The 20997-nt window shown below is 44.0% G+C and overlaps 1 protein-coding gene across 1 annotated transcript in view; it reads right to left on the bottom strand.

The window, feature by feature from the left end:
* Positions 1–20997, bottom strand: part of SUSD2 (sushi domain containing 2) — a 158816-nt gene that overhangs the window by 83796 nt on the left and 54023 nt on the right. Inside the window, exons 3-4 of the mRNA XM_039384179.1 lie at positions 15072–15154; positions 6595–6687 (exon numbers count right to left, since the gene is read on the bottom strand). The gene's annotated coding sequence lies outside the window, so the exon portion shown is untranslated. The remainder of the gene's footprint in view (positions 1–6594; positions 6688–15071; positions 15155–20997) is intronic.

Raw genomic sequence — 20997 nt, 5'->3', positions numbered from 1 at the left:
CTTTAGATCCCTGTGCTGGCTTCAACTCTTAGTCCATAATGTCTGCTTATTGCAATTTATCCTTTGGTTGTCTAACCTGTGGGATTCTTTGCTTCCTCCAGGGTCCTCAGTTGTGCACATACTTGCTTTTTCCAACCATTCCTACATATTTGCTGTATCACTGTAATCTCTTCATTCCCTGAGCTGTGTCTGTTCCTATCTGTTTTCTCTGTCTCTTTCCACACAAACTTTGCACCATGTTTTGGGCTGTCCTTCATCAATATAACAGTAATTTCTTCACTCTGAGCTACTGCAGACCTTCGGAGAGTCACCAAATAGTTTCAGGTTGCATCCATGCAAGTGTTGGTGTGGCATCTGTCTGTGCATGGAGACTCTCCTTAGAACAGGATCTGTGTTTCAAAACTCTCTGCAAACACCCTTCCAATTATAATACCTGAAGGCCACTTGGCAAAAATCTTTTTTTTTTTCCTGACTTGTATCAAACTGAAATCCCAGTAAATAAAGTATCACTGCAAAATGAAGAACATTCACTCTTAATTGCAGGAAAATCTGGCTGTTCTACTGAGAACATCCTTCAGCTTCCCTTAGTATAGTTTTTAATATTTGATTAATTCTTTGGGAGCAGAAGAATCATATGATAAAGTTTTAAGGAATATTCCAAAAGAGACAAACTTGAATGTGTTGCTGCTTTGTCTTGCCAGATACCAGTGGTTAGATTGAAGTTTTTGATTGTACAGTTCCCACTTATTCTTGACATCAAACCTCCAGCTTATGTCACAGTCTTGCTTTCCAGAACGGCATGTCCTTACATCTAGGGGAAACTTGTGACTGATGAAAGCTTTGATATCAACTGCTCTCAAATCCCATTGAAATCAGTAAGTTGAGGGTGCTGATTGCTAAAAGATGCAATTTGCAGATCAGATCCCTCCTGCAGTTGGGTCAGAGAGCCTTGGAGAGAAGCAGTAGATTGTCTCAATCCCTGCAACGGACAGTCCTCAGCCTTCTCATTAAATTGTTCATTATATTTGCTATACACATATATGCACTCTTTCTCTATTTTAAATATAGGTGAATAGTACTAGACATGAGTGTTTCTGTGTGCAATAACTGCACTCAGTTACTCTTGACATTCAGTTGCAACAGGAAAAAATGGGGTTTGGTACTTAGTGCTGAATAGCAGAGGCCAACTCATCAAGTTTTTCTATTGCAAAAATGCTTGGTCTGAATTTCTTAGAGTGTGTCTGTAATGGTCCAGGGACATGACAGCACACGTGGAGCACAGGAAGGGGAAGACACAGGACATGAATTTTTCTGCAGGTTTTAACAAACCCAGAATCTTCCATGCCCTCTCTGCTCTGCCACACAGAACAAAAGCCCTGGGGGGGGTTGTTTCTAAAGTCATTTGAGAGCTGCCAGCACAAAATGAAAGCCCCAAGGGTTTCTCCAGTCATTGAAGGGGCATCCACCACCTATAAATGTGAAAATGCAACTGAGCTGCACTTTGAAAGTGAGAGGGCAGTGGCCTGGCACAGTCACTTGGGGAGTCACTGAACTGTCAAGACTGACACAATGTGAAACTCATGAACTTGTGCTTAAACTAGTTCTTTGTTTAACTGGTGTGTGATTTACTGTGTGCTGGTGGCTCATGGGCCCCACATCCCAAATGTTCCCCTACCACCCTCCCCATATCTGTGCATAAGCCAACTCCCCTTTGGGGACACTTGATGTGGCACAAAGCCTGTTGGAAAATCCCAAATGCTTCATTTTAGACCTGGGCATGTAAGACCCGTGGCTCTAACAGGAAACTTGAGTTTTCGTCCGCTGATTTTTACGAGGGACTTGCCCACTGCTGTGTCTGCGTGGCCCCCGGGAGCGTGGGGCCGATCCCAGGGTGGGCTCCACGGAACACGTGTGCAGGCCTTGGCAGGGAGCAGTGCTCTTGCTTTCCTGGGGGTCTCAGCAGCTCCCCCTGAGCAGGCAGGGCTGAAGTGCTGTGGGAGGAGTGGGAGGGCAGCGTGGGCAGTGCCAGGTCCCCACTTCAGCCCTTGGCTGCCTGGATTCCCGGCAGGCAGAGCTGCTGCGTGGCCTCTGTCACGGACAGTTGCACCTGATGTGTGGGAGTTACTTGGCACCTTGTGGATGTAGTTTCCCATTGATTTTTGGTGGAATTGATTTATAGAGCTATTTAATGGAATTGATTCTTTTTACAACTTTTTTCCCCTCTTAAAGACCAATTGTTTTTCTTGAGTGATGGCTGCAGGTTTGTGTTTAGGTATTAATATGCTCATGCACCCACAGTCTCAACCATGTTCTCTCTACTCGAACTGCAAAAGAAAGTCTCAATCTCAAACGCCATCTCCAATTTTAATATTATATTTGATGTATGACCTGGAATAAATTAAACGTGCTAGAACTTGCAAGATGAAATCCTAGTGGTGGGTATAACCACAAAGCAGTGTTCTATTAAGCCAAGGACTGTCGAGAATGTCTGTTGTGGTTGTGTCTGGGTTACGAGTGGCTCCCTTTGGTTTAGTGTAGGTGGATATTTTTATTCTGCCTGGCTTGTGAACAAGGGGATGAAACTTCAGAATATACCTACAAGAAGAGTAAGGCTCTGCTGACTTTTCCTTTACGAGCCCATAGGTAGGAACCACATTTTTATCCTAAACCCAGTATTTGTATTTAATGTATTTCATTGACTGTCACTCCAAAGTGGTTTGTATTAAGGAAATATTATATACTATACCTGGAGGAATACTATGAGAAAGTGTGAATATCATAATTCTCTGTTACTGTCTTGTAGTTTGCAGGTCAGTTCTGTCAGTAAGTTTAAGTGGCAAATTTGTATTGTGGTTTTGGGCTTCTTTCTTATTTCCTTCCTTTCTTTCTTTTTCCAAGAAGCGCTGAAATAAATATGGGCAGGACCATAGCTCTGGGTGGGACACCTAAATTTCCAGATTACAGAGACTTAAACATGTGTGCTGAGGGCATAGGATCCAGCTAACAGCTGCCTGTCATGATACAATAAAATAATCTCTGAATTAGCCAGCACCCAAGTCATACAAGATATTAGTAATCCAAAAGTACCTCCTTGAACGGCAAAGTGAAACAAACATCAACTGTCACTGTTGTTGTGTGTGATCCCTGTGTGAAATTTGGCTCAGCAATTTGGCAGCTGTATGTAGCACTAACTGGATCTTCCAAGTGGTGGTCTGATGTAGCCCTGAGCATAGTACATTTGGGTAATCTAGTTATCACCAGAGAAGTGACAGAGATAGAGTCAGCAGGAGTCAACATCCTATTTGAATAGAAAAGCTCTCAACTTCATGACTGCTTATCAAAACTTCCACCCTTGGCCAGATGTAATCTGGAGCCATCTAAAAACTGTATTGAGAATCCAGCAGGGCCCACTCCTGTGCATTTACCTGTGAGTTTAACAGGATGGCCAAGAATAATATCATTAGGATGCTGAGTGTGCAACTGCTGAAGGAGTGGGTTGTACATATGAACAAAGCTTAGCAGGAAAACTGTAGATGGTAGATGCATGATGCAGAGCAGATAACAGCAGAGTATCCGGTTGTCCTGTATCTGCAACTCCAAATCCCACACACCATTAACTTTGGAAAAGGACTCCAAATGTAAGCAAATTGCTCTGACCCAGATTTTAAACTGGTAAAGGAACTTGAATTCACATGCAAGGCAATATGGGGCCTTTTGCAAAACATGGTATTTAAATGTGGCTTGCTTAGAGAAAGTTCCAACAACAATCAACCTTCACTGTGTCCCAGAAGACTGCCAAGACTTTATTCAACATCTCAGTGATCCTAAATGGCAGTCTTGGAGAGGGAAAACTGTATCGTTACTTTGTAAATGAAACCTGCAGCAGTTGAATTATACCGTAGTTTTACAGAGGTGTTTTATATACCACAGCCATATTGTAAACTACATTTTGTTTGCTTGGAATTATCCTAGTGATTTGTAGTCTGTCTCTGACAGATGTGTCTCTCTCTAACCATCACATGCCCTAAGCAATTATGCAGAGTTAACAAAACCTAGAGAAGGCAACTGCTCTTATCTGTCTTGCCCCATGCCAAGTCTTTGCCTTCCACTCTCTGCTGAGAAATAGTAGAAATTCCAGGCATTCTTTGGAAGGGAGAGGGTTAAGTTTAAAGAGAAGGGTATCTTGTCTTTCACCACTACTGGGTTGGAAAAATTTTAACTGTGCCTGCTCCCCAGAGGTGCTTCATTATGGGTGTGATGATATGGCCTTGGCATGCCCTTGTGGGATAGGTTGGACACTAAGGATCTGTGCTGCCAAGGTTCTTCTTTGTCATATGGACAGATTCTAGCATCGTGATTCTCAGAATATCAGAAAGAGCACTTACATGAGAATACATGATTTCATGTATTTCATGTGTTATGTAAATTGGACTATGCTTGGTTTAGGGACTGCAGAACCCTAAGGCTGTCACTGGGCTGTACAGGCACAATCTCTTCCCTGAAGAATGTCCCGGTCTAAATGGACAGTAAAGGCAAAAAGGGGAGAGAGGAAGCAGAGACACAAAGAGATGCATTATTTGGCCAAGGTGGTGTGACAGATGTAGAGAACCAGGAAGAGAACCTCAGCTCCTTCAGTTCCAGTTTACTTTGCCACCAGAACAGACTACTGTTATTACAGCACTCTCTTTTACATCCCTACTCTTCCAACTAAATTAATTTTCCTTGCCTCAAGGACTGACATAGTCCCTGTACAGTCTTCTGGCATATTTCAGCTATTCCAGAGAACTGGAACAACAAGCACACAAACAAGTCACTGCACACTGACTGATCATTGCTTACTCTCTGTATGTGAGGCTTTAGCTCATGGCAGTGAAAGGTAATCAGCTAAAACAGCTCTGTGCTCAGGACAAAGCCACTGCATAAGTAGAAGCTGCTTCTGGATTTGCACAGCTACACATCATTCTTGCTGGCCCTGGAGATGCTTACCTTGTGTTTGGGTCTCCTGGTTCCTGGCGCTGTGCACACAGGGGTGTAAGGCCAGGCAGAGCCAATGCCACCTCAGGCTGCCCTGGCCCCATTTTGGGCACTCATGGGTACTTTACCTGGGTTGTACCTGAGTTGTAGCCAGATCTGCCATTAAGTTATAATGGTGTAAGTTGTTCTTGAGTGCGTAACTTAAAAAGAACAACATCTAAGTCTCAGAACACAGAATAGACCCCGTTTTTATGAGTCTCCTTGAGACAGAGTGGCAATAATAAGAAACAAATGCAGATTGTTACTGTCCCATACTCTGCCCTGACTCCATGTGATGGTTTTATCAGAAAGCTCCTGTGCTTGCCCGCTCCAGCCTTGCTGGTGTTATAAATTCCTTGCCAAACTCCTGCCTTACTAAGAGTTCGAGGGACTGCATTTCTGTAGTGTGTGGACTTGGAAAGTTATGAGATGGAAACAAATATTCCTGCTCCAGAAGATGGTAAACAGGACCAAACAGTTACTTACTCTTTGTGTGTTGCCTTGGTAAATTTAAAGACTTTTGTGTATTAAATGATGCAATAGCAAATTCCTTACAAAAAATAAAATGTCTGTAATCACCTAATGGTTGCTCTGGTTCTAGTGGTGATGTGGCATTGAATATCTCTTGGTTTGGCTTCCACAGTTCAGGAGTGAGGGGAACTGGAATGGTGTTTACTGAGCCAATAAACTTCTCACTAAACATAATTCATGAGCTCTAGCTGGCTAATAACCAGGATCTCAATGCTCTAACAGTTGGCCCCATACATTTTAAAACAAAGCTTTATTTGAAGTGAAAACTTTTAGAAAAATAAACTTTAGGATTTAGTGGCCTCTAATATTGTCCACCTCCCCAGGCCGTGAGAGATCTCATAACTAGAGAGTGCATTTTAAAATATTTCTCTTGCAGTCTCTCAGTGCTAAAAGACTGCTTGCTCCAGAGATTCCTTCAGCATCCTTTTTTGTTCGTTGCTCCCAAAACTTAGAGGAATCCATACACTCCTTTTAAAATAGCACTGTGCAGCGATTTCCCCCCCAATTTGTCTTTAAAAAGTGTTTCTGCTGACCCTTTGAGTACTCTAGGCAATCAGCATTTATTCAGCTATAAGAAAAAGGTGAAGAGCTGAGACAAGGCTTACTCTCTTTAAGATGGCATTTTAAAAATTATTTCCGTAACCTTTCTTACAGTCCTAGTTTTTCTCTGGAGAGATCTTCATCTGAGCAGGTTTATTTAAACACTTGCTAGATTATGTAGCAGGGTTTCCCTTCCTCTCCTCATGAATGAAGACCTGTGCTTCTGCAGGTTCACTCAAGGAGCACTCCTCCTTGGAGCACTACAGAACTTCAGATTTGGATTGGTCTCAGGTCCCCACCATTTCCCCTGTGTAGAAGAGGATTCTTGTGTTCTGTGTTTGTTTAGTTTCTCATGAATGAATTTTCCATTCTTAAAGAATCCCAAGCAGTTCTCAGCGGGGTGTGGGTGAGTTCTGCTCTCTGGGGCATGTGTAATTTGCACTGGGGGCAGAGCACTTCATTTTTAAGGACTGGGTATCAGTTAATTTAGATTTCTGCTATTGGTTTTACCTTCTTGGGGAGGTCTTGCCACTCTGCTTCAGCTTCTTTCTTGGAGGATGACGAAACAACAGCCTGCCTGCCTCCTGTCAGATGCTTTGAAGTCTGTAGATGAAAGATACCATATGAATGCAAAGTACTTGCCAGTTAATGTCAGCAAGTCATTTTGCTTGTACCTTGATGGAAAAAGCTTTATTGTCAGCTTACAATGAATGGATCTGCATATGCACCAGTAGTTCTTTCCCTTTTACTTAAGTCTTATGGAGGATTGTATTGACTACCTCTCAGAAAGACAGAGGGAGGTTAAATACCAAGCAATAAAAGATTATCGAGGAAATTTCTTGTTATGCGATACCTTAAAGATAATACTTAGTAATATTTTGAAAAGGAAGGAAAATAGTGACTATGCACAAGGAGTTCCTACTAAATACTGTCTCATTCCCTGTCTTTCAGGGATTATTTCCTCAAGCAGAGCTAAGCCTAGTTCCATCAATGCATAGAGAACTTCTATTATTATACAGTGATTTGATAAGATAATATAATTAGTGTCTTGGTCCATTGATGCAGACCTCTACTGTCCAAAACCAACATTAGGTTATTAAATCAATTCTTATATTTGTTACAGTAATAAGATAAACCAGCATTATTTAGATACCGCTTGTCTAAACTTAGATAAGTTGTTCAACCGTATCTGTGCTTGCTTATCCACATTCTGCTTCTGTTTTTAAAAACCAGCACAAATTCACGAGGTAGGTGCAGGCTTTGGATTTCCTGGTGTTTATTGTTCGGTGTGGCAGGGTCTTCCCTGTCAGTCATTTGTGTCTTGTCTGTGTGGCTCTGCCTCCCCTGCAGCAGATGGGCAGTGAGGAAATGAGGGCTCCAGTGGATAAATGCAGCAGCAGCAGCTGCTTTCAAGAAGGGTATCCATGAGCAGGCCTCAAGTGAGATGGTGTCTGGGCAGCTAATCTGGGCAGATATCTACTGGCAACTTCTGCTGACACACAAGTTGGGAGACCTGGAATTGACGGCTAAACTGGCACAGAGCCAAAGTCAACAGGGAGAAGAATTTTTAGGTAGAAAGGCAGGTCTGAGTTTCCCACATTACAGTTGTCTTGGGGAGCCTGGGAGCCTTCTGGCTCCAGAGAAGGAAGGAAGAGGCTTTGCCAAATGCCCATTTCAAGTATAAACACTATCCCAAGCCCCTAGTTCATAGAGTGACACAGGTATTTATTATTCTGCTGGACGTGGGTCGACTTAGTCAAAGATTGCAGGGAATTGGTATTGTAGGTAACCTTTGATGTGTTTTACCTTTTTTTTTTTGGCACTAGAGGCACAGATCTTGTAGGACAACTGACTCAGCCTGATGTTGAGGGACTGTGGTGTCTAGTGAGATCTGTTTTAAATACTGCATTTTGTATTAACTTGGGCTGCACACCACAATTCTGCTCCTGGTTTTGTAAGACATTTATTTGCATCGGAACATCCTGCTTCTCGCATGTGTGAGGACTTCCAGGGTGAGAGCTGAGCCCTGCTCAACTTTGTTCCCAAATTCTGCGGTGGAACACAGGACCCTTTGAGAGTGCAGAGGGCCAAGTTGTGCTGCTCTGTGCTCCTGGTGTTCTGCTTCATGACTGGGCAGGGCCAGATGGAGAGGAAAGGCTATTTAATGGGGCCGTGTGTTATTGGAAATTGCCATCTAACATTCCTCGCTTTCCCCAGTGTGTTCTCCCCCTTCCAGGGTGGAATGCAGTAATTGCCATACCAGAAAGAAGCCATGATCTGTCTGTCTAGCCTGGCATCCTTTCTCCAAGACAGGCAAACACCAGATGCTTGAGGGAAAGGTACAAGAACTCCTAAAACAAACAACTATGGTATAACTTGTGCGGAGAGGAAGTCAGTGGTTGGTTATGCCCTGAGGTGAGGGAGTTTCTGGCCTTTACTGAGTGTTCTGTGTAGCTGGGTATTCACTATCATATATGATGTGCTTTTAAGCCGTTCTTGCGGACTCCCTGCCTTGAGCTGGGGACCAAGGAACAGCACAGGTCAGCTGCACCCCTGTGCACTGTGCTGGAGTGGTCCTCAGTCTCAAACTTTAGGAGGGATGGGTGTAGCAAGGTGTGTGATCTGGCTCCAGTGAGTGTTGCTGATCTTGTTGCCTGTAGAGGAGGGATCACTCCGGGCTGTCACTCACATCTGTTTATTTTGTTTGCTGGTTTTGAGTGCTGCTTTTTCTCCATTTCCTGTTGTCAGCAGCCCCTGGCTCTTGTGCTGAAGGCATAACCTGTGTTGCCTGTTGCTTTTTCTGTAGTGCTCCATTTTGCATGGCTCTGTCCTCTGCTCCAAGTCACTCCTGCCTTTACCTGTGCAGGAGCCTTTCTGTGCTGTACTTTTGAGCTGTATCTCATGTCTTCCCTGTGTATTGGCCCTGATGAATATACTGGATGTTCCTGATCCTTCAGTAGCTCTTCCTGGAGAGGATCCTGATAGTCTGTGTTCCAGATTTACTCTGTTCAGTAAAATGTGATCTGAGCTCCTCCCTACTCAAACACAAGAGCAGGAGGGTTGGCTCCACTGGTGCTCAATCAAGGTCACCAGTAAGGGACCACTGAACCTCTACTGGAAGTCATGATAAGAACTACCATCTGGTTCCCTCCCTCCTGGTGTTCTCCACTGGCCGAATCTTTCATCACAAGCTACACATGTGAACAGCCCGTACTGCACACGGACGCTGCTGGTAACTGGTGTGAAACAGCCTCCAGCAACTGAAAGCCTGGGTAGAAATGAGAAGGACCTCAAGCAATGGCTTCATTGTCTGGTGCTGATGGAGAAGTCAATAATATGCAGGACCTGTGTTCACCTCAGGGAGGAGGAAGGGGAGAGTGCTCTTTTTAATTATGTGTTGCTAATTCTTTCCCAACCAGCCAGCCTGGGATTTCCTTGCATTCTGAGGCAGTGCTTTCATCTGTCTCCTGTTTAACAATCTAGACTTGCTTGAGAAGTTGGTTTTCCTTCTTGTGGAAGATTGCATTGGAGACAGAGTGTTGTTTACTTAATATCTATAATAAAAATCCTTTATCCTTTTTATTGCTTCCTCTACAACTCAAAAAGGGGTGGCATGGAAAGTAGCACATATTCTGTAGGAAAGATCTTTTGGGTTCTGGTAACTAACCATAGTTACCAGACCACTCTCACTTCAAGCAGTTGGCCAATCTCCCTTGTGCTACCTGGACTTCTGTAGTCTGTGGTTCTGATTTGCTGCAAGCTCTCCCAGCAATCCCAGGTGAAGTGAAGCAGAGAGGTTAAGTCTCCTTTCCTAAACAACAGCTAGAATTTACCATTACTTGCCATTTCTGCTCCTTGAAATTACTTTTGCTGAACCCTTTGATGAAGAAATAGTGTCCAAGCAATTAGCTGGGTAGTGGTGTTGTATGACCCTTGGTGAAGCTGTAAGAGCTCTGTACTGCTTAGGTAAGCTGGAAACATACCTGGATGCTCACAAACAACACCACAATCTCGCTTCTAAAACTTGAGAATTATCCTCTGTTAGATAGTCAGAGTAGTGGCTCATGGAATAGTGGAGGCCAAATCTAGATCCAGGTCCCTTGTTGCAGATGGGGCTGGGATCTGGTATCTGGCTTTTCTCGAAGTAATGATGTGAATGTTTCTTATGTGCTGTTGCCTTTCCCCTTTTTTTATGATATCAATGTTCTTTTTTCTTCTGATATTTTAAACAACACACAGGTGGGGATACTTCCTATGCCACACTGGGCTCCAGCATAGCATGTAACTTCATTATTTGTTCTACCCACTAATACCTGCATGGGCATTCTTAGAATTAAAATGCTCTTAATTCAGTAGAATGAGATAAAACTAAGTTCCTTTTAATACTGGATGAGTTGTCTGTACAGAGATATAATGTGGTTTAGCTAATTCACTTTAAATTCACAACTTCAGTTAATCTGAATTAAGTTTCCCAAGTCCTGCGTGTAAAGACATCTTAATTTAGAAAAAGCTGCTGCTGTGGAAAGAGCAATGGACTCAGCCCTGCCCCGAGGCATCCTGGCATGCAGCTCACTGGTTCAGACACAGACTTTCTGGGCATTAGCAAATTGTCTACCACATCCTTTTCTTCTCCTCTCAGAACTCCTCTGTGCCACCTCCCACAATTGAGGTTTCTGAGCCATTGCTCTGAGTAACTTGCTCTGGTTTTGTTTGCTGTGTAGCTGAGGACACAGTCTTTCAGCCACTGTCACCACTTGGGAACTGGGAAAGTTAAACTTGTCCTGAAAGCAGTCATGGACACACCCTTTGGTTTGAAAGGCCTGTCCAGTGGCTGTTCCCTGCCCAGGCCAGGTACAGAGCAGGAAGCAGAACAGGAGATCTCTCCACTATGGCACAGGTTTGTGCAATAAAACCCGACTTGTGCTGTGTATATCTGGGAAGCCTAACCATGAGAACAAGTCTTTTAGGGTCAGAACTTAGCTCAGAGATTTGCTGAAAATATGTGCTTTTCTCCTCAGAAATGATTTTGTGGTCATGTTACACTTTTCCTATGAAAAGAGAAACTAGTCATATGCCTCAAATAAACCCATTTAGGATAAATCCCTAAATGAAACTTGCTGTTTGCCAGATGCAAGGAGTGCTGGACCATGTGAATTCTGACTGCAAGTTTCACCCAGTTCAGTTTGTTGGACTGTTTTCCAACTCTTGCCCTAATAAGAAACTGTTCACAGAATTGTATTGTCTCATGGGCTGCTGGTTGTGCTCAGAGGTCAGCTGGAGAGGGATCCCTCTAAGTTGGATCCCTCTAATTTTTTTTTCAGTTGGAATTTCCAGTATGTTCATCATGGATATTATATTTCACTCCACCTGTGAGTTAGAGTAGAGAGAGAGACAGATACAGGGGAGGGGAGGGCATTTTCTATGGGCCAGTTGATGAATTCATGTTCCTTCCACCTGGCAAAGTCACACCTGACATGCTGAAGTCTCCAGAAGCCCTGAAAGCATCGTGCACTGTGCGTGTGTGCTATAAATAAACTTTAAAAAACATAATTTAAAAACACCTCTGGCAAAGCACATGCTTAACTGAAACTTGCCTGGTGAAGGTTGACTCAGGGGTGTAGGAAGGAGATGGGGAAAGAGCAAGTGGGAGGAAATAAATGGAACCTGCTGTCAGAGAAAAGCCACTTGTTTGTAATTTTCAGGCTGTCCAAGCTCTTGGCATGCCAGCTTTGGGAGATCCCCAGTGGCTTTCTGGATGTTTGCCCTTGGCATGCATGTTTGTGCCTGAACTGAGAATTCAAGTATTAACAAAACTGCACAAGCAGGGTTAGTTAACCTGTTAGAAAAGGATTAGATATCTTGGAATCATGGTTGATTCTCCAGTTCTAAGAATCCAGATAGGTCCTGCTGACAGTCTCCAATCAATTAGACAGAATAATTTCAACAAGTCCTCCTAATGAATTTTTATGTGTTCAACCCACAACTTGGATAGCTGCATCCCTTTATTCTAAATGGACAATACTTTTGATCTGCACAGGACCAAAGGAGGTTTGGGGAGATGAAACTTTCCTAGGGTAAGATATTAAGCCTGATAGTATCTGTGGAGGTATAATCTGCACTGCTGCTGTCTCAAAGCAGGTCTGGCTTACTTGTTTGTTTTTTAAGTTGTATGAAAACATGATGCACCTGCAAGCAGGAAAATAAGTCTTCTACACCAAAGCCTCTTCAGGTGGGCCACTAAGGGGTTAAAGGCATTGCCCAGTTCTGAGGAAGCTTGTTTCAAGGCAGGCATTGACTGCAGTAAGGTTTTGCTGCAGACACAGGATGATGTGCTTGCAGCAAAGATTGCAGGCTTATCAGTAAAGATAAACATGCAAAGGCTTCCAAACCCCGGTGTCCCTGCCACTTGTTTGGGGTCCTTTTTCAGAGACCAAGAGAAAATACAAGATCTTCTTCAAGATAGATGCTACTTCCAAAGGGGCAGCCAGCAGACTTTGTAGAAACAGAGACTGTGTATTACTGTGTGGTTTGGAACAGGTACAGGAGATATTAGTTTACCTGATTCAAAATAGTACTTGAGACCTTACAGTATCATGTGGGGTTGGCTCTTTCCCCTCACTCATTAGTCTTTTGCTGAGTGCCCAACTGCTGGACAACGTTGGGTTTTGTTGCCCTCCCTTAGTTACTTGCCATGGCTAATTTCTGCATGTGGCTTTGTGCTGCCAAGCAATCTCCAAGCTGTACTACCCATTTGTTTGCCATTTCTCACAAATACTTTGAATGTTACTTTATTTTAATCCTGGTACTGAGAGGAGGGGAATGGAGATAGTGTTTCTGTTAAAAATGTACAGGATCAGCTACAGAATTTTTGGGCACAGAACAGACCTATTGAGTTGTCTGCAAAAACAGTTACAATGGTAATATTAGGTATAATTATGGTGTAGCCTTGGAAATAATACATTTTTCTTTATTTCCCTCTCTTCTTGCTTCTGTCACCAAATACTGCAAAGCAGGAGATGCAGAAATCAAACACCTGGCTTCTTGAGGTTGAATTCCAAAAGTCTGCATTGAAAAATGCAGAAATTATTCCAGATGGGTGAGGACTGGCACTCCCTCTCTGTCCAGAAAAGTCTGTGCCATTCTGCAGGCTCAGCCTGGGTCCCTCTGTTTTGCCACCGAGTCTGATTGACACTTACATGTGTGTGGCCCTTTTACACAGCAGTGGACTTAAGTTTGAAAATCCAGACATTTTTGGACTGTGACAACAGTTGGTATGGTGTTTCAATCCGTATTTTAGTTTTTTAAACTTATATATATTATTTTAAAAGGGAGTGTAGCAACTTATTGCAAAAATCAGAGAGAGCAGTTTATAAAAACAATTTAAGAGTTGTTCCCAGTTGAGTGAGTCTTTGAATGTGGAAAAAGGGACTTTTAAAATTTAAAGAAATTCTCTTAAACTTGCAATGTGATAGATAAAGCTCCTTCTGAGAATGTGAAAATGTGGGCTCCATGTGCTAAAGCTATTTGAAAAGAGGTGTGAGTGAAGGGGCTGAGGTTGGTGTGAACGTCAGACTTCCTGCCTTCTGCACTTTCTGTGTCGCAGCTGTAGCACATTCATAGCATGGCCCTTCTTTCAAAAGGGACTCAGAACTGGCCCTGCCTTTCAGGAAAACACTCCTTGCTGCAGCCAGAAACTCTGGCCCATTGCAGGATGACAGGAGGAAGAGCTTTGTTACTAGCTTGTGTTTGATCTTAGCTGCTGTTTTTTCTGCTCTCGGTAGCATGCTAATGATACCTGTGGGAGGTGAAAAATGGGTGAATTCCTGCTAGGGTGCGGACAAGTTAGCAGTTTAGTTCTTGTCCTCTTCTTCCCCTCTGGTAAAAATTTTGGGGGCTGTCCCAGATACATAAATAGGAACTTTTTCCTAGAATAATTTTCTGTCTTACATCTGCTGAGGACTCTGAATCAGAAAGGCAGTAAGCAGTTGACTCAGTTTGTTTTGTCTCCTCTCCCCCTTTCTTATGTTTGAAATTATGAGTATTTATGGGAAATGACTGGCTTGAAAGTCTAGGACAAGTCTGAGCTGCCCATAAGCCATTCCTTTGCTTTGTTCAGTTTTTCCTTGTTTAAAGTTTCAAGCTGAAACGTCAAATCCATCCTGAGTCCCACTCTGTTTGCAATGCCAGAGCTGCCAGTTTCACGTTTCTTCCTTGTGATTCTCTACGTGTTATCCCTGGTATCAGAGGACCCAGCAGCGTGGGCAAGCTGCACCCTGGGTCAGGAGAACAGGGGGGTGGTGGAACAGAAGGTGCCAAAGCTGGAGGCAAATACACCCCAGTGTCTTCTGCTGCCCAGGGAGAGGGTCTGCAAGGCTGCGATAAGGGGCGGGAAGAGAGCAAGAGGGATGGGTGGGCCCCCAAAGGCGGTGATCTGGATGCCAACATATCTTGCTCCAGCTTTGCAAGGAGCAGCACGCAAGTGCTTCAGAGGGAGGGCTAGTTGTGGTTTGTGGTTTAGGGAGTTGACACAAATAGTCTCTGAACCTTTTTTTACGGCCCTGCAAAGGAGTGTTCTCTCCAGGGAACTGGAGCCTGTCCTCCTTGGTGTAGTCCTTTCCTGCTTAGCAGGTTCGAGGCTGTGCTCAGAGCAAGCAGTCATGGCTGTGACAGAAAGGCTTAGGAAGTGGGGTTTAACATCCTACATAATTTGTGCTATGTTAGAGTTAGATTAGGATGGACATGTCTGTAATTAAACGTTTGGGTTTCTGTTCCTAAACTACTGTTGTAAACCAGCAGTAACTTCTGTGGCAGGCAACCTGTGACAATATTTTTGTGCCCAAGAACTGTGTGGGCCTGGCTATTTTTTCCCTCTTTCAGTAAGTGCACTGTGTAACTTTTTTGTGGACAGAAAATACAGAACAGCGTGTTGACCCTCATTGCTGATCAAACTTCAGTTGCACCCAGATATAACTGATAGCAGGTCTTACCTGGCTTTGCCTTCTGTCAGTGCACGTAGGTGGTCACATGGAGGGGAAGTGGAATACTTCAACAATATATACAGCACAAATGCCTGGATGGAATAAGAGAAACAAAGCGTGTCAGAGGGGAAAACGCCTTGCAAATCTTTCAAATTCAGTGAGAAAACATTCCCATAGTTCAGGTATTTCATTCTGCTTGAAGGCTGGTGCTGAACCTGGTAAATGTCATCCAGATGGAGAGATATCACTACCTAGTACTAAAATACCAGCACTCTTCTTGGCCTGTACTGTGCTCCCTGTACCTGGCAAAGCACTGGTTATGCTCATCTCCCAGCCTGCTTCCCTCCCAATTGAGAGTTCTACAGGGATGACCAAAGGGAATCTTAGTGATACTACTAAGAAGCCTATTTGCTTAAGGGGGCATATGTACATCTTTTAACAATCTGGTTGTGTACCTCCTTTGTGGGAGGATCCCTGACCTTATACAGAGAGGGACAAGTGCTAATTAACTTAATTCTGGGAACAGGAGGTGGTATGACCTTTTCCAAAGTGATTCTTTTGGGCTAGAATTTACAGAGAGGTATTTGCTAGGACTGATGCCTGGGTTTGCTATAAAAACATTATTCATACAGAAGTGTAAAATTCCCTGGTGTGGCTGGGGGAAGAAATTAACCTCCCATCTCTCTGGTTTGGGTTCATGGTTCCTTGCCTAAAAATTGTTGGCACTGTGTCCAGGTTTATATTATTTAGTATCAAAACAGCGTTACATTTTCTGCCATATCTTTTAGCACTGAAGACAGCAAGTAGATCCAAGTTAATAGACCATTGTTTTGGCCACCACTCACCCTGTTGTGAACATGCCATCTTTTATAGGCAACCCAGGAGGAAATTAATTTCTGGGGCTTTTTTTTTTTTTCCCCCTGGCTATCAAGGTGTTATTTGTTCTGAGCGTCTTCCAAATTTCTCCCTCTTCTGCCAAAGAATTGGTAAGGATTCTTAATGCCATCTCTTCGCTGTGGTCCCTCTGAGTAGCTCAGGGACACAATTACAACCACCTCAGGTGTGCCTGTGCCATTTGATTTTTGTTCTTGCTACCAGCACTGAGCAATCAGTCCCAGTTGCTCCAGTGTAGACAAAACCAGAGGCAGCCACAGCAGTGCCTTAGCAGCAACTGCAGAGAGCAGAGCTCATGGAGACGTGCCTGAGGTGAGCAGGACAGAGGGCCAGTGGTCTGACTCCATTAAGGAAATGCAAGGCAGCCCCCAGGAAGAAGGGAAGTTGCCGTAGATCCCTTGGCTGGCCACGTGTCAGGCTCACAAAGCACCTGGGATGCCCTGGCTGCAGAGAAGTGGGCAGAAAGCTTCCCATGGGGTCTTACAGCTGGAGAGAGGTAAGAAAGCAGCTGATAAAACTGAATTTTCCTCAGGCAAAGAAAGATCTCTGGTCTCTGCGCCCTGTTGTCTTCTGATGTTTTTTTTTAAAAAACTCAACAGAGCAACTCCTCCTCATTCCCCACCACCACCCCCCAACAACAAAACAGCGCAGGTTCGCTGGACCCTAAGAGAAACAAACGTAAGCACCTTTTTGGAAAACACTCCTGAGGCCTGCGGCCATCCCGCATTCCTGAGGAGGCTGAGCCTCCTCCCCAGTGCCTGCCCAGCAGGGCAGCCGGCTCTGGGCTCTGGGCTCAGGGGGCCGGGCTGCCGCGCTGCCCGCTCCCTGCACCAACATGCCCGCGCAGAGCCCCCGCAGCCGCTCCGACCGCTCGGGCGTGGCCGCGTTTCGTGCAGCCCCTGCTCGGGGCACGACTGCTCGGGGGAACAGAGGCAGCATCTTCACCGTGCGGCGTTTTCTGCCATATTCATTCAAAGGACAGCTCCATGTCTGAAGTGCTGCCAGACTGAGCGACGAGCACCGGGAGCAAACAGCTGCCACGTCCTCATCCTGCTGCTTGTCACGGCAGCGCAGCAGAGCTGGAAGTTTTGCAGCAATGTAATAGGTAAGGGGTATTTATTTGGATGAAAACGAAGGTAAAATCCCTATTTCCCAGTTGGTTTGACCCCTATTTACAAAGATCTAGTAATGCATGTATGTAGAAGAAATATCTACAGGAGTGAAAATGTGCCCTGCTAATATTAAAAGGTATACGGTGGAATTTTGCCTAGGGATAAAATGTAATTTTAATTGAAAGCTGCTGTAACTTGATAGGGAATATCCACAACAGTCTTGAGGATCTACTTTAAAATACAGTTAAAGAGAGACAACTCCCACCACTCTGTCTCTTAGAGCTACATGTCCTCTTTGATCCATCCATGGTGCTTACGAATCCTGAGAGACACACATACTGCCAGTAGTCTGAGCTCATTAATATTTATATGATACCTTTCATCTGAAGATGTGCACTTTGCAATTATTAATTAAAAACAATTTCACAACCCCCTAAAATTTAGCTCAATTTCATAGCTTACAAAACTGAGACCCAGAAAGTTTGTGTGTCCTTGCATGAGACAGAGAGATTAGAAATGTGGAAGCTTGGCTGCAGGAACTCCCTCTTTCACGAGTAACTTTTGACAAGGCAGCACAGGTTTCCTTTGTCAATAAGATGCACCATGAGCCTGAAATACCCAGGCAATACTGAAAGGTGAGTGAAGGGAATCTTCTCTTTCATTGTGGTTCTTCACACAGCATTTGCTTGCTTTTTAAAAAGACTCTTTAAAAGTACAACCTGGAAATGGTTTGTCAGCCCTGCAGACCAGACCCTGAGTGAATATTTACCTGAACATGTTGGGCCTTTCCCTAGCACCCTGTATTTTAGTTCCCGTGTAAGAGCAGATAGAAGGGATGGTGGGTTATAATGGACACCAGACGTGTGCCCTCTCCTCTCAGTCCTTCCTGGTGCTTATGGAATGAAGGAGCTTGGCTCAGTGTGAGACTGATAACAGGAGGGAGGGCTTGCCATGCGATTAGACCAGTTCACTGTAAACACCTAAGTTGCACAAGTGGCTCAAACTTTGATCTTTTTGTTGTGGAAAAGAAATTGGAGACTCTGAAACCTGCCCTCAGTCACAAACAAGGAGGTGGACATTACTCAAGCCCAATTGTGGAAACATAAATACAGTAAAATGTGATCAAAATGGAAAAAGCATTTCTTTCTTCCCCATCCCTTGCTCCCCAGTGTACAGAGTCTGCTTTTACCAGGGGCTCCCAGTCTGACTTGCCCAGCTCTGTTCGTGAGCGCAGGCCCCAGTGTCACACCTGAAACGCCCAAATCCAAATGCTCCTGAGTGCTGTCTGGGATAAGGTTTAAGCCACAGGTGCAATTAAGCTTTTAAGTGGTAAGCCTATTTGGTTAGGGGCACACCTAGAGCCTGCAACAAGCTGGGAGAAAAACGATCAGTCTTTCAAACTGACAGGCGGTTTCTGAAATACTGCTGGAAGGGTTAAGAAGAAGCTACAGCATTCGTAATTCTCCTGGTATTTACTGTAACAACCCTCTGAACGAGTCCTCTATGGATACATCTGGCTGTCCTAGTGAGGTGGGACTTGATTTTAATTACAAATCTGGAAATGGATTATCAAAATGATGGTGTTGCTAAAGCCCTGGGCACACTCTTCTTAGTGTTCTCTTCTTTTCCCCTCACACCCTCCTTCCTAAATCTGCCTGGGCAAACACTGGAGCAAAAAGATAGGTTTCACAGGAGTGTAGGCTGTTAGCCTGTGGTTTCTTTTCGTATTGACATTTGGGGCTTTGATTAGATTTATAGAGGAAAAATGTCGTAGCAGGTTGTCCAGTAAAATGCTAGTGAATATTTTAGGATGCAAATGTTTCTAGGCATTCAATGAGCGTGTGAAAAATGGGGGATGTGAGACTTGAGCAATTCCTCAACATTCTGATTTCTTTGCACTGTGTCATAGCTTTGCTTTTACAATCATTAGGACAGCATCAGAGAGCTTTGCTTTGCATAGCCTTGAGTTCTTGGGCAAGGACTTAAACATGGAACATTAAGACATGTTAGTGAACGTGTCCTAATTAGTCTCTGCTTCGGCTACCACATGCTCAAAGGCCGAGCCTTACCTACACTGCGCCTCAAACGACTTCAACAATACAGCATTTTATCCTAGTCTAGACAAAGTCTTAAGGGTTACGTTGTCTAGTCAACTAATCACTCCTTTTAGTGGGAAAACTGCTTTCCTGTAGGATTGTTTCCTTGCCTGCTTTTTCCTCCTTGCTGTCTCTTTTCTCCTCCTTCCCTCTGCATACCTTCCCTGCAGCAACTCCTGTTCCATCTGCTGTAATGTAAGCATTAACTATTTAATTGCTGATTAGGAAAATCTCATCACGTGGGCTTTGCAACAATATTGGAGTGAGAGGCAGAGGAAGGAGATGTGCGAGTTCCCAGTTCTCTGTCACTGGCTGACCTGGGAGGGCATTAGTCATTCTTGACGCCATGAGGGTGTTTAACATCTCTTCAGTCTAATGGGTACAACAGTTGAATGGGATTTGGATGTACATGAGTCCTTGTCATCTTTTGCTGCTGAACTTGCTATTTGACCTTGAGTGAGCTAGGCCGAGGGCAAACGCTAAATGCTTTTTGATTCTTAAATGCAGGAAACATATTCATGCAAAGAACTAGTTCCTTATCTTGTATAATAAAAGACTGTGGGATTTTGGAAAGTTTTCTTTTAAGTTTCTGCACCAAGTTGCACAGAGTGAGGATGAGAAGCTGGAGGAGATCTGCAGTTCTCCAAGCAATGAAAGCCCTTTTAGCTCCATGTTCTCAGGCAGCCATATGGGGCTTTTACCCAACTGACTTATTTCCTTATGTGATGAAAATTCAGCTGGTGGCCCCCTTCTCTCCCCCTGGCACCAGCTATTCTGAGCATTCACGCGTTATCAGCATTTCAGCTCCTCTTGGCACTTCCAGTACCTAGTTGCCACAGTGGGATGTTGTCTGTAGTAGGATACTTGTGAAAACTCGGAAGACTCGGAGGGAATTGTGGGCGAGGTGGTAAGAAAAGGTGTGCAGGTGGACTCTGCAACCCACGTAGTCAGTCTCGGCCCTGAGGACTTTTTGTGGCTCGTCATAATTGCCAGTTTCTCACTTGGTTTTGCAGGACCCTGAAAGTTGTGTTGGAGATGGGAATTGGACCTTTTCCAGTCTGTCATGAAAGAGAAAGGACTGAAATTTTTGGATAATTGGAGACGACCTAATGAAATTGCCATTGTAAAAGTCAAGAAAATGGTATTCTTAGCAATTAGCAAGGGAAAGCATTTCAGTCAGACTGAAACCATCTTCTCATTTGTTTGGGGAGTTATTGTTAGCAGATGTTTAATTTCCGTAAGCAATTAATATTTGGAAAGCTTAAAAATTATTTATATACGTGTAAAAACCCCTTGTATTTTACTTCAGTGAGGGAGTAAGCACTCACACAATGTTTCCTCAAAGACCTCACAAAGACCAGAGCTGGCCTTGACCGTTTTAAAGAACAGATGGGTGTATGTGTATGAGGGTGCAAAGGAGAGGGTAAGTGTATATATGGGCATAGAACAGAAATAAAGAACAAAATATCTTAGAGGAAAGGGATAAAACATGCTAATATACTTCTCGTGCTGTCTGCCTCCATCACTAACAACCTCCATTTCCTCTCCCCCATCCCCACCTCAAAAAAAAAAAATTCTATTTAGAAAACATCCTTGCAGATCACGTGGCAGCTGGCAAAGGCTGCCAGTCCTTCTGCCAGAGGCAGCTTAGACTCCTGAAACAAAGCAAACTGGGTTGAAATTCTAGGCATTAAAAAAGTAAAGCAGCTGCCTCCCTGACGTCCTGGGCCAGACTCTGATTTCAGTTTCTCTTCTGCTCGATCCTGGGTAAAGTCATTGCTATGGTGTAACTGGAATGAGAACTGGGGCTGCTAATCTTGACGTCGGGTACCC

The sequence above is a fragment of the Pipra filicauda genome, unplaced genomic scaffold (genome assembly GCF_003945595.2).
Source record: "Pipra filicauda isolate LSUMZ 115617 unplaced genomic scaffold, ASM394559v2 scaffold33_size4404698_pilon, whole genome shotgun sequence".
In the NCBI taxonomy this organism is placed as follows: domain Eukaryota; kingdom Metazoa; phylum Chordata; class Aves; order Passeriformes; family Pipridae; genus Pipra; species Pipra filicauda.
The sequence above is the reverse complement of the archived record's forward strand: the minus strand, read 5'-3'. Positions and strand labels throughout refer to the sequence as shown.